This window comes from Bison bison, unplaced genomic scaffold (genome assembly GCF_000754665.1).
Source record: "Bison bison bison isolate TAMUID 2011002044 unplaced genomic scaffold, Bison_UMD1.0 scf7180017864129, whole genome shotgun sequence".
Taxonomy (NCBI): Eukaryota; Metazoa; Chordata; class Mammalia; order Artiodactyla; family Bovidae; genus Bison; species Bison bison.
In genome coordinates, this window is record NW_011494701.1 from 1,566,760 (window position 1) to 1,578,137 (window position 11,378).

Below are 11,378 nucleotides of genomic sequence, written 5' to 3' on the forward strand. Positions count from 1 at the left end.
GGTTCGGGTTCTTGGGTACTTCATAAAGGCACAGACTTGTTTCGGCCTGCATGTTGTGCCCTTCCCATGTCCGAGGAGCTCAGGTGACCAGGTGCTTGGCGAGCACACTGTCCCAGGTGGGCTGTGCATCTTAATCACCTCCCCAGTCCCAGCTGTTTGGTTTCCTGGGAGCACTGCAAGAACGTCTTCTCAGGTGTGCCATGTGCCTCCTCTGAGGAGCTGATCTCTGGCTGCGACCCTCCTGGCAGACGTCAACCATACAGGATCCTAGGAAGACTTGGTTAACAACTGGGAGCATGCTCACAGTTTGGTGGTGGATGCCATCTCTAGGCCTTCCAGCTCTGGCTATCTCCTGCCTGCCTCTCTGCCTCCAGTCGGGGGTTGGGCCAGTCCCATCCTAAGCTAGCTTTAGGATCCCACCCCACCCTGTAGCTAGCTTTCTTTTGGCAGTGGCTCAATCCTTTGTTCTGTGAGTGGCCCAGACTGCACCTTAGGTTAGAGCTTTTCGCAGGAAAGTTCTCTCTCTCTCTCTCTCTCTCTCTCGTTTTTCTCTCTCTGGCTATCCCACAGTTTGGGTTGCTATCTCATGTTAGCTCCCTCAGATTGTCCTCAGGGCATTCAGGCCTGATCCTTACCCTAAGCTTGCAGCCCCCGCCTCCCTGTCCAGTCCCCTCTCACTGATGGCAGACAAGAGTGTCTGGGCTACTTCTCTGCTGGGAGTTGTGATTAGGCATGTGTTCTGTGTGTTGTTTTCTTTTTTTTTTTTCCCCTCCCAGTTATGTTGCTTTCTGAGATTCCAAACTCCCCACAGACCCACCAGTTGAGAGGGTTTCCCAGTACTTGGAAACTTCTGCTCTATGACTCCCTCCCCAGGAGGGTGTCCATCCCTAACTCTTTTGTCTTTCTTTTTGTCTTTTATATTTTTTCCTACCTCCTTTCAAAGAGAATGGGCTGTCTTTCTGGGTGCCTGGTGTCCTCTGCCAGCTTTCTGAAGTTGATTTGTGGAAGTTTCTCAGCATTCAAATGATCTTTTGAAGAATTTGTGGGGCATAAAGTGGTCTCCCCGTCCTGTTCCTCTGTCATCTTAGGACCGCCCCGATACCATTGATTTATGCGTGTAATTTTTGTATCCTGTAGCTTTATTGAATTCAATGGTTAGATCTAACATCCTTTCAGTTCATTATTTAGGATTTTATACATGTAAAATTATGGCATCTGCAAATAGAGACAATTTTATGTCTTACTCTCTAATTTTGGTAACTTTTATTTCTTTTTCTTACTTGGTTGCTTATAGGATTTCTAGTACTATGTTGAATAAGACTTATAATAGTAGGCATCATTCTTTTTCCTAATCTTAAAGGAAAAGCTTTCAACCTTTCACTGATGAGAATGATGCTGTATGTTTGTCATTTACGGCCTTTATTATGTTGAAAAATATTATTTCTATTACAAATTTGTTAATTTTATCAAGAGTTGATGTTTAATTTTGTCAAATGCTTTTTCCACATTGAAGATGATCATGTGATTCTTTTTTTTTATTCTATCAACTGATGCATCACATTGATTTGCATATGTTGCATCATTTTTGCATCCCTTAGATAAATCTTATTTAATTATAGTATGTAATCCTTTTACTGTATGGCTGAATTCGGTTTGCTGTTTTATTGAGAATTTTTGCTTCTATGTTTATTAGGCAGTTTGGTCTGTACTTTTCTCATAGTATCCTTTTCTCATTTTGGTATCAGGATGAGACTAGCCTTGTAAAATTTGTTTGGTGGTGTTACTTCCCCTTCAGTTTTTTATAAGACTTTAGGCAAGGTCATTTTTACTTCTTTAAATGTTTGGTAAAATTCACTAGTAAACTCATCTGATCGTGAACAACCCCCCCCCCCTCCTCCCCCTTTGGTAGAGTTTTGATTATTGATTCAGTCTTCTTACTACAGATTTATCTATTCAGATATTCTATTTCTTCCTGATTATATCTAAGTGAGTTGATTATTTTTAAGGTTTTTTGTATTGCTTTCAGATTATCCAGATTGTTAGTATATAACTGTTCATAGTAGTCTCTTATGATCCTTGAACTTTCTGTGATATCGATTACAATGTCTCCCATTTTATTTATAATTTTGTTAATTTGCATCCTCTTTCTTCCTTGCTTAGTCCAGCTAACAGTTTAATAATTTTGTTTATATTTTCAAATAAATAACTTTTAGTTTGGTTAATCTTTTCTATTTCTTGTTTGTTGATACTGTTTTGTATTTCTCCTCTGCTGCTTACTCGTTCCTCTTTATGATGTCTCTGATTCAGTTTGTTTTTGTTTTCCTAGTTCCTTGTGAGAGTTGAACTATAAAGAAGACTGAGCAGTGAAGAATATATGTCTTTGAATTGTGCTGCTGGAGAATACTCTTGAAAGTCCCTTAGACAGCAAGGAGATCAAACCAGTCAATCCTAAAGGAAATAAACCCTGAATATTCATTAGAAGGACTGATATTGAAGCTGAGGCTCCAACACTTTGGCCCCATGATGCAAAGAGTCAACTCATTGGAAAAGACCCTGATGTTGGGAAAGATTAATCGCAAAAGGAGAAGAGGGCAGTAGAGGATGGTTAGATAGCATCACTGACTCAATAGACATGAATCTAAGCAAATTCTAGGAGATAGTGAAGGACAGGAAAGTCTGGCATGCTTGTCCAAATGTAACTCCTGTCCATGGAGTTACACAGTCAGACATGACTTAGCAACTAAATAACAACAATAGCAAAAATACATAGTTATATTATTTATTTAAGATTATTCTTGCTTTTGAGTAAGGCATTTATTGCTATGAACTCCCCCCTTAGAAACTGATTTTGCTGTATCCCACAAGTTTTGGTATGTTGTGTTTCCAATTTTACTTCAAGAAACTTTTTAAATTCCATTTTGATGTACTTTTTGATCTCCTGATTGTTCAGGAGACTGTTGTTTAATTAGATATTTCCCAGTTTTGTCCTTGTTATTGATTACTAATATAATGCCATATAATGTCTTGTGGTATCAGTATGCTTAATTTATTGTGAGATGTTTATGTGTGGGGAGATGTGTGTAATTATTACAGAATTGTCCCTTGTGGTTACTCTGGGATAACATAAAATATATTGTACTTTTTAAAAAATTCTTTGAATGTTAGATTTTGAAAATGCACATCAATGCAAATCTAGCAGACTGTGGTGTTTGGTAAAAGACAAATAAATCACATTCCAGTTTATAGACCGTTTGCCCACTGAGCTGACCTCCTCCTAGTTTTGAATTCTGGACACTTTTTTCTTAATTTGGAATTTCAAGTCTTTTATTTTTTTTGCCTTTTAAAAAAATGTTTATCTATTTTATTTTTTAATTTTTTGGGGTATAGTTGATGTATAACATTGTGCTTGTTCCAGATGTACAGCATAGTTCCAACTGCTGTGCTGTGCTTAGGCACTCAGTCACATCCAACTCTTTGTGACCCCTGGACTGTAGCCTGCCCGGCTCCTCTGCCCAAGGGGTTTTTCCAGGCAACAATACTGAAGTGGGTTGCCATGCCCACCTCCAGGGGAATTTTCCCAACCCAGAGACCAAACCCAGGTCTCTGGCATTCTTTACCATCTAAGCCACCATGGAAGTCCATGAATACTAGAGTGGGTTGACTATCCTTTCTCCAGGGTATCTTCCAGACCCAGGAACTGAAATGGGGTTTCTTGCATTGCCGGTAAATTCTTAACCAGTTGAGCTACCAGGGAATTCCAGTTTAAGTTATACATATACATTTATTTTTTCAATTTTTCCCCCCTTATATATCATTACAGAGTATTGAGAAGAGTGCCCTTTGTTATACATCAGGTCTTTTTTGGTTATCTATTTTATAAATAGTAGTGTCTGTATGTTAATCCCAAGTTCCTTATTTATCCTTCCCCTTACCATATTTCCCCTTTGATATTCATAAATTGGTTCCCTACATCTGTGAGCCTCTTCCTGTTTTATAAATAAGTTCATTTGTACCTTTTTTTTTTTTTTTTTTAAGATTTCACTATGGGCTCCAGAGTTGTCTGAATTATCCGGTGAAACTTACACTCTTTCAGTAAATGGGACTATATCTCAGTTTCCTGCCTAATAGCAGGGGAAGAGCTGCTCCAGGCTACCCTCAGTTTTCCAAACAGGTTCTCTAGTTTACAGGGATCAGGGATTACTCTTAGCCTTGCCTATAATTACTCTCTATGCCTGTGTGCAGCATTGGAACACTGCATGTTCTTACTGGCTTTGCTCCGGGGTTTATCTGTTCTGCCTTCCTGACTCTCAACTCAGTCATTGCTGGGCCACATTGCTTACAGAAATTGTTACCAGCCCTTTTGGTCACATGGTGTTTGAAGACACTCTCCACAGGAGGTGGGGCAATCAGATTCACAATGGTTGAGCCCCTCCTGCTGCTGCTGCTAAGGCGCTTCAGTCGTGTCTGACTCTGTGCGACCCCATTGACAGCAGCCCACCAGGCTCCGCTATTCCTGGGATTCTCCAGGCAAGAACACTGGAGTGGGTTGCCATTTCCTTCTCCAATGCATGCAAGTGAAAAGTGAGAGTGAAGTCGCTCAGTCGTGTCCAACTCTTAGCGACCCCATGGACTGCAGCCCACCAGGCTCCTCTGTCCTTGGGATTTTCCAGTCAAGAGTACTGGAGTGGGTTGCCATTGCCTTCTCCCATAGATAACCCTATAATCCCAATGGTGCAAAGTCACATTAGGGGTTCCCATAAAGCAAACTGCAATGCTAGGGAAGAAGGCAGATTGCCTCTTTTCTCTTCTCTTTCCCCATAGGGGAACCAGAGCCTCAAGGGAGACATCTCTGCATGGGACTGTGCTAGCCTAGGGTAAGGTAAGGGCAATGTGGTCAGCATGTAGTTGCTGTTTCTCTTATCCTTCTAATGTTATCATCTTGGTCTCTGTGTGAATCAGCCTCACCCCCTTATTCTAGAATGCTCAGTGGTGTCTTGTATTTAAACAATTGTTAGTTGTTCTTTTGAAGGTGAGCAAAGTCAGGAACAACCAGTGTTACCATCTTGATGACATCACTCCATTGTGTATTTAATAAATATAATTCTAACTCCTGAAAACCTTTTTTCATCATGTATTCCTTATGTAAAGTGTCACTTTTGTTCCATGTTTGCCTTACTATCCTTTAACTGGATATATTTTCCAGGTATTCTTTTATTTTCCCTGTTGTCAGATCAGATGAGATCAGATCAGTCGCTCAGTCATGTCCGACTCTTTGCGACCCCATGAATCGCAGCACACCAGGCCTCCCTGTCCATCACCAACTCCCGGAATTCACCCAAACTCACGTCCATCGAGTCAGTTATGCCATCCAGCCATCTCAACCTCTGTCATCCCCTTCTCCTCTTGCCCCCAAGCCCTCCCAGCATCAGAGTCTTTTCCAATGAGTCAACTCTTCGTGTGAGGTGGCCAAAATACTGGAGTTTCAGCTTCAGCATCATTCCCTCCAAAAAAATCCCAGGGCTGATCTCCTTCAGAATGGACTGGTTGGATCTACAATTCTATCTTCCAATTTCCTTCACTGATTTCATATCTTATATCCTTTCAACCAAGATCTTATTACTCTATCCTGACTACCAAAATTATTCTCTGGAATACTATCAGTAAACTTTTTAGATAGAAACAATGTTTTTTGTTTGTTTGTTTGTTTCCATTCTTCAACTTCCTCTCATTAATTACATAATACTCCACACTGCCAGGAAATTTCTTTTAGACTCTGCTCATTCTTTGGCTTTCGTAACATGAGATAGTTATGTGATATATAAGAACCGCATAGGTAGAGATTCTGAATCTCCAATCTGTTAAATTTGAAAGAAAATGTGAAACTTTGGTCATTGATTAAGTTCTGAAGTCAATAAAAATTAAATGTAAGCTTGGTCATTAATCAAGAGTGGAAAAAATAAAGTGGTAAAGTGAACAAAAATGTATTGTTTGCCTAATTGTTGTGAAGTAGACTGCAAGGAGATTCGGACAGTCCATTCTAAAGGAGATCAGTCCTGGGTGTTCACTGGAAGGACTGATGCTAAAGCTGAAACTCCAATACTTTGGCCACCTCATGCGAAGAGTTGACTGATTGGAAAATACCCTGATGCTGGGAGGGATTGGGGGCAGGAGGAGAAGGGGATGACAGAGGATGAGATGGCTGGATGGCATCACCAACTCAAAGGAGATGGGTTTGAGTGAACTCTGGGAGTTGGTGATGGACAGGGAGGCCTGGCGTGCTGTGATTCATGAGGTTGTGAATAGTCGGACACAACTGAACAACTGAACTGAACTGAAGACTGTACATCAGGGATTACTGTTCTAAACATAAAAGGCTCTGGCTCCCTTCTATATATGTTTAAAAAATCTTTTTTTTTTTTTCATGGTATTTGGGCAGCCAATGAAAACTCTCACTCTGGTATCTGTCTTTCTGTCCATTGCTTTCCTCAATACTCCAAATAATGTTGCTTGGTTCACTTTCAGGGAGAGTTTCTTAAGATCTTTGGAAATTCTTATGTTCTGCTGATGAGTTTCTATGGAACTAAAGAGGTTTTGGTAAAGTGTAAAGAAATAGGAGTAGTGAAAATGAACATTATGAAAGAGATCAAGAGAAATTTTGAAATTATTAGTTAAGAATAAATTTCACTGTGGTGCCTAACAATGAAAATAATAAAAGCAGTTAACTTATATTGTTGTTTACTATATGGCAGACACTTTGAGAAAATGTTAATTTTTTTTATGCCACAAAATTCTCCCCAAAATCAACACTGTAAAGTTGACTATTCTAATTTTATAGATAAGCACTTATTTGCATTAAAGGATCACATAATTTGCCAGAATCACAGAAGAGTTATTAAGGCAAAACCAACATTTAAGCCCAAATGAGAAACACAGATTGATATTTTGGCAGTTGGGGAAATTATGCCAATGCTCAGATAGGCTTTGAATCCATGATTCTGTGTGTTATAAAGAAAAATGATGTAGTATAAAAACTTTCTGAATGGTGAAACGTTGGCTGTGTAGTTAATTATTTTTTCAGGAGACAACTGTGAGAGCACAGGACTTTTTGTCCAGTGATGTAAGAGATGTATGTGCATTGTCATAATTTTTGGCATACCAGTTTTATTATTCCTCTTTGGCATAGTCAGCCTTAGATCCACTAATGTTTGTTCCACCTGCATGACAGCCCTGACTATCATGCCTTACTGTGGGAATAGGAGCTAATCCTCAGGTCAGTGCAGAACAAGCTGCCCCTGTGGCTGAGTCCCAGAGGCAGCAGGGCTCTAGCCAGAAGAGTGTAGCTCCTGTAGACAAGGCTCCTTTTAACATGAAATGTAGTCTTTTGTGGACCTGCATTATTTTTTACTTAGTATAGTTTTCTTAATTCCTACCTACTAGTATAAAGTTGAGTTCAGTAGCTAGGTCATATGTCCCAGAGGGTGTAAGTGCAACTGGAAAGCATGTTTCTGCTGAACATAGTTGTAAGGCTTGACTTATATTCTATCCCTACTAAAGATGTTATAAAATGAAAACAATTGTGAATAAGCAATAGACAAATGAAAAACTCCATTGGTAAGCAAAAAACAAGAGATACTACAAAAGAGGAGAAAAGTGTTTTTTTCTTTCCCCCCCGTTGTGGGGAATGGTACTTCAGAGGGTATGCCAAAGATCTCTGCCAAATAAAGGCATGAATATATTTTATTCTGGGGGGAAAAAGTCAGTGAATAAGACAATTGTTAATCTGCTTTTCAGGGTTTTATAATTTAATTTGATTGACTTCTAACTTATTTGGGGGTAAATAATACATCCAGAACTGAAAGAAGCAGGGCCAATAATTCATTTTTAGGTAGTGTGGTTAAGTTTTATATAATACAAATCTTTTTAAAAGTTTCAAAATTCAGCTCTGGAAAAATCTGGTGCAACAGGAAAAGGCATTTTTTTCTTTTTTTTTTTTTTAAAGATTTCTAAAGATATTTTCAGCTGAATTATCCATTTTGGGGCCTTCTAGAACATGTCAACCAAATAGATAACAAAATATCTATGTAAAATAATTATATTTCAAACAACATCCTGAAAAGCATAAATTCATGTATTTAACTTCTATATAGAGGTAACATATGTAGAAAATTTTAAATTTCATTTGTCACTTTTATATATCAGAGAAGGCAATGTCACCTGACTCCAGTACTCTTGCCTGGAATATCCCATGGACGGAAGAGCCTGGTAGGCTGCAGTCTATGGGGCCGCTCAGAGTCAGACACGACTGAGCGACTTCACTTTCACTTTTCACTTTCATGCATTGGAGAAGAAAATGGCAACCCACTCCAGTGTTCTTGCCTGGAGAATCCCAGAGATGGGGGAGCCTGGTGGGCTGCCATCTCAGGGGTCGCACAGAGTCGGACACAACTTATAATTACCAAAGCCCATTTTTTCTTCTATACAACCCCTAATTCATGACCATCTGGAAATAATATTGTAATTTAGATTATATAAATGACTAAAGAGCACATGGAACCACAGATGGCTAGTTTAACAAAATTTTAGAGAATTTCTGGTCAGAAAGACCACAAAATTCATGAACATGTTATTTTGGGCTTTTCTCAAAATTTTTAGCACAACACTGTACACACTCTGGCTGCCTACTAATTATGTTTTAGAAATTACAGAAAAAACTATTCAAATTATTACTGGAGTAGTACTTATGAAACTAAGAAGGATACTGCAGGGTGCCTGGGCACAGAAACCCTTCTGTGTCCCCAATCCTGTGTTTGTAGGGAACAGACTGGAGACCTTATTACCTTCCCTGAGTTCCAAAGGGCAGATTCAAGCAGTTGCTAATCCGGGAAGGGAGGGGATACAAAGACAAGGGAGGAGAACCAAAAAAATCCGGTACAGCCTTGGGGCAGGGTCTTGGTTTCACTGCAAGAGACACACATAACAAAAACTTTGGGCTCTTTAAAAAACTAAAACCCTGACATGTGTCAGCATTTTTCACTCCAGAAAAGAGGAGTGCAGGCCCTGCACACACCCTAATCCTGTCTGAAAACTCACCCTGGAACCATTGCTATCAAGCTCTTCACCAAATCCTCCTGGGTTGGGGAACACACTTTTCATGAAAATGAGCTCACTGTGCCCCTTTTTGCCTGGCAAATAATACAGCTATCTTTTTCACTCAAGACTGTCTCTAAGATTTAATTCAGCACCAGTGTACAGAGGCTGAGTTTTTTTTTTTTTTTTGCATCATTTGCCTTATATTCTGGCCACCTCATGTGAAGAGTTGACTCATTGGAAAAGACTCTGATGCTGGAAGGGATTGGGGGCAGGAGGAGAAGGGGACAACAGAGGATGAGATGGCTGGATGGCATCATTGACTCGATGGACATGAGTTTGGGTGAACTCCGGGAGTTGGTGATGGACAGGGAGGCCTGGCGTGCTGCAATTCATGGGGTCATAAAGAGTCACTCATGACTGAGTGACTGAACTGAACTGAACCTTATACTTATTAAGACTTGAGCCAAAAAGTGTAGGAAAAAATATACTGCCAGTATATTTGAAGATACTTTTTTACTACAGAGCCATGATGCTAAATTCTCCAGTTTCTATAGTACAATTCTGCAAGATACCTCAAAGGGAGAATTCCTATATTTGCTTCATTACTCAATCTAACTCCTTTTGATTATTATTTACCTATGATGTACTGTGCTCAGTCAGGTCCAACTCTTTGTGATCCCATGGGCTGTAGCCTGCCAGGCTCCTCTGTTCATGGGTATTCTCCAGGCAAGAATACTGGAGTGGGTTGCCATTTCCTTCTCCAGGGGATCTTCCAAATACAGGGATTGAACCCAGATTTCCCACATTGCAAGTGGATTCTTTACCATCTGAGCCACCATGGAAACCCCACTAGTTACCTGTAAGAACAGTGATTAGAACTTTGATGTCTGAAAAATACTCTTTATTGTATATGTATGCTCAGTCACTCAGCCATGTCCAACTCTTTGTGACTGTTTAGATTATGGTGCACCAGACACCCTTGTCCATGAAATTTTCTTGGCAAGAAATACTAAAGTGGGTTGCCATTTCCTACTCTAGGGGATCTTCCTGACCCAAGGATCAAAACCTCGTATCTTGCACCTCTTGCAATGGCAAGCAGATTCTGTACCACTATACCACATGGGAAGCACAAACATAATGTCTAGCAATTAGAACTTTGGTCTCTAGGAAATAATCTCTTTATTAGCCTTTCAATTATTTTCTACTTCATCTTTTTTTGTTGTTGTTTTGTTTTAGAAAAACTGATTTCGTTCAGCAAAATGCTTTGCTAAACAGAAAATATTTTATAAAATTTTATAGATATTATTGATCAAGAGTTGGGGTGAGAATAGAATGACTCATGAGAGAAAGTGTACAGAGTGAAGAGAGACACAGAGGGCAGCACAGGTAGAGACAGAGAGAAGCCTATGTAGACAGATAGAGGGAGGGAAACCACAATTGCACTGCCTCCTGCAAAAGACAACTCCAAGAAAGAAACAAGGAATAAGCACTAATCGATACACCTCGTCCAAGGTAAGGAGCAGCAGCTACACTTTGCTGGAGCAGCCGTGAAGAGATATCCCACGTCCAAGGTAAGAGGGTAGGTGTTGCAAGAGGGCATCAGAGGGCAGACACACTAAAACCATACTCACAGAAAACTAGTCAATCTAATCATGCTAGGACCACAGTCTTGTCTAACTCAATGCATGGGGCAACCCAAGATGAGCAGGTCATGGTGGAGAGATCTGACAGAATGTGGTCCACTGGAGAAGGGAATGGCAAATCACTTCAGTATTCTTGCCTTGAGAACCCCATGAACAATATGAGAAGGCAAAATGATAGGATACTGGAAGAAGAACTCCCCAGGTCAGTAGGGGCCCAATATGCTACTGGACATCAGTGGAGAAATAACTCCAGAAAGAATGAAGGGATGGAGCCAAAGAAAAAACAACAGCCAGCTGTGGATGTGACTGGTGATAGAAGCAAGGTCTGATGCTGTAAAGAGCTATATTGCATAGGAACCTGGAATGACAGGTCCATGAATCAAGGCAAATTGGAAGTGGTCAAACAAGAGATGGCAAGAGTGAATATTGACATTCTAGGAATCAGCGAACTAAAATGGACTGGGATGGGTGAATTTAACTCAGATGACCATTATATCTACTACTGCAGGCAGGAATCCCTCAGAAGAAATGGAGTAGCCATCATGGTCAACAAAAGAGTCTGAAATGCAGTACTTGGATGCAATCTCAAAAACAACAGAATGATCTCTGTTCATTTCCAAGGCAAACCATTCAATATCACAGTAA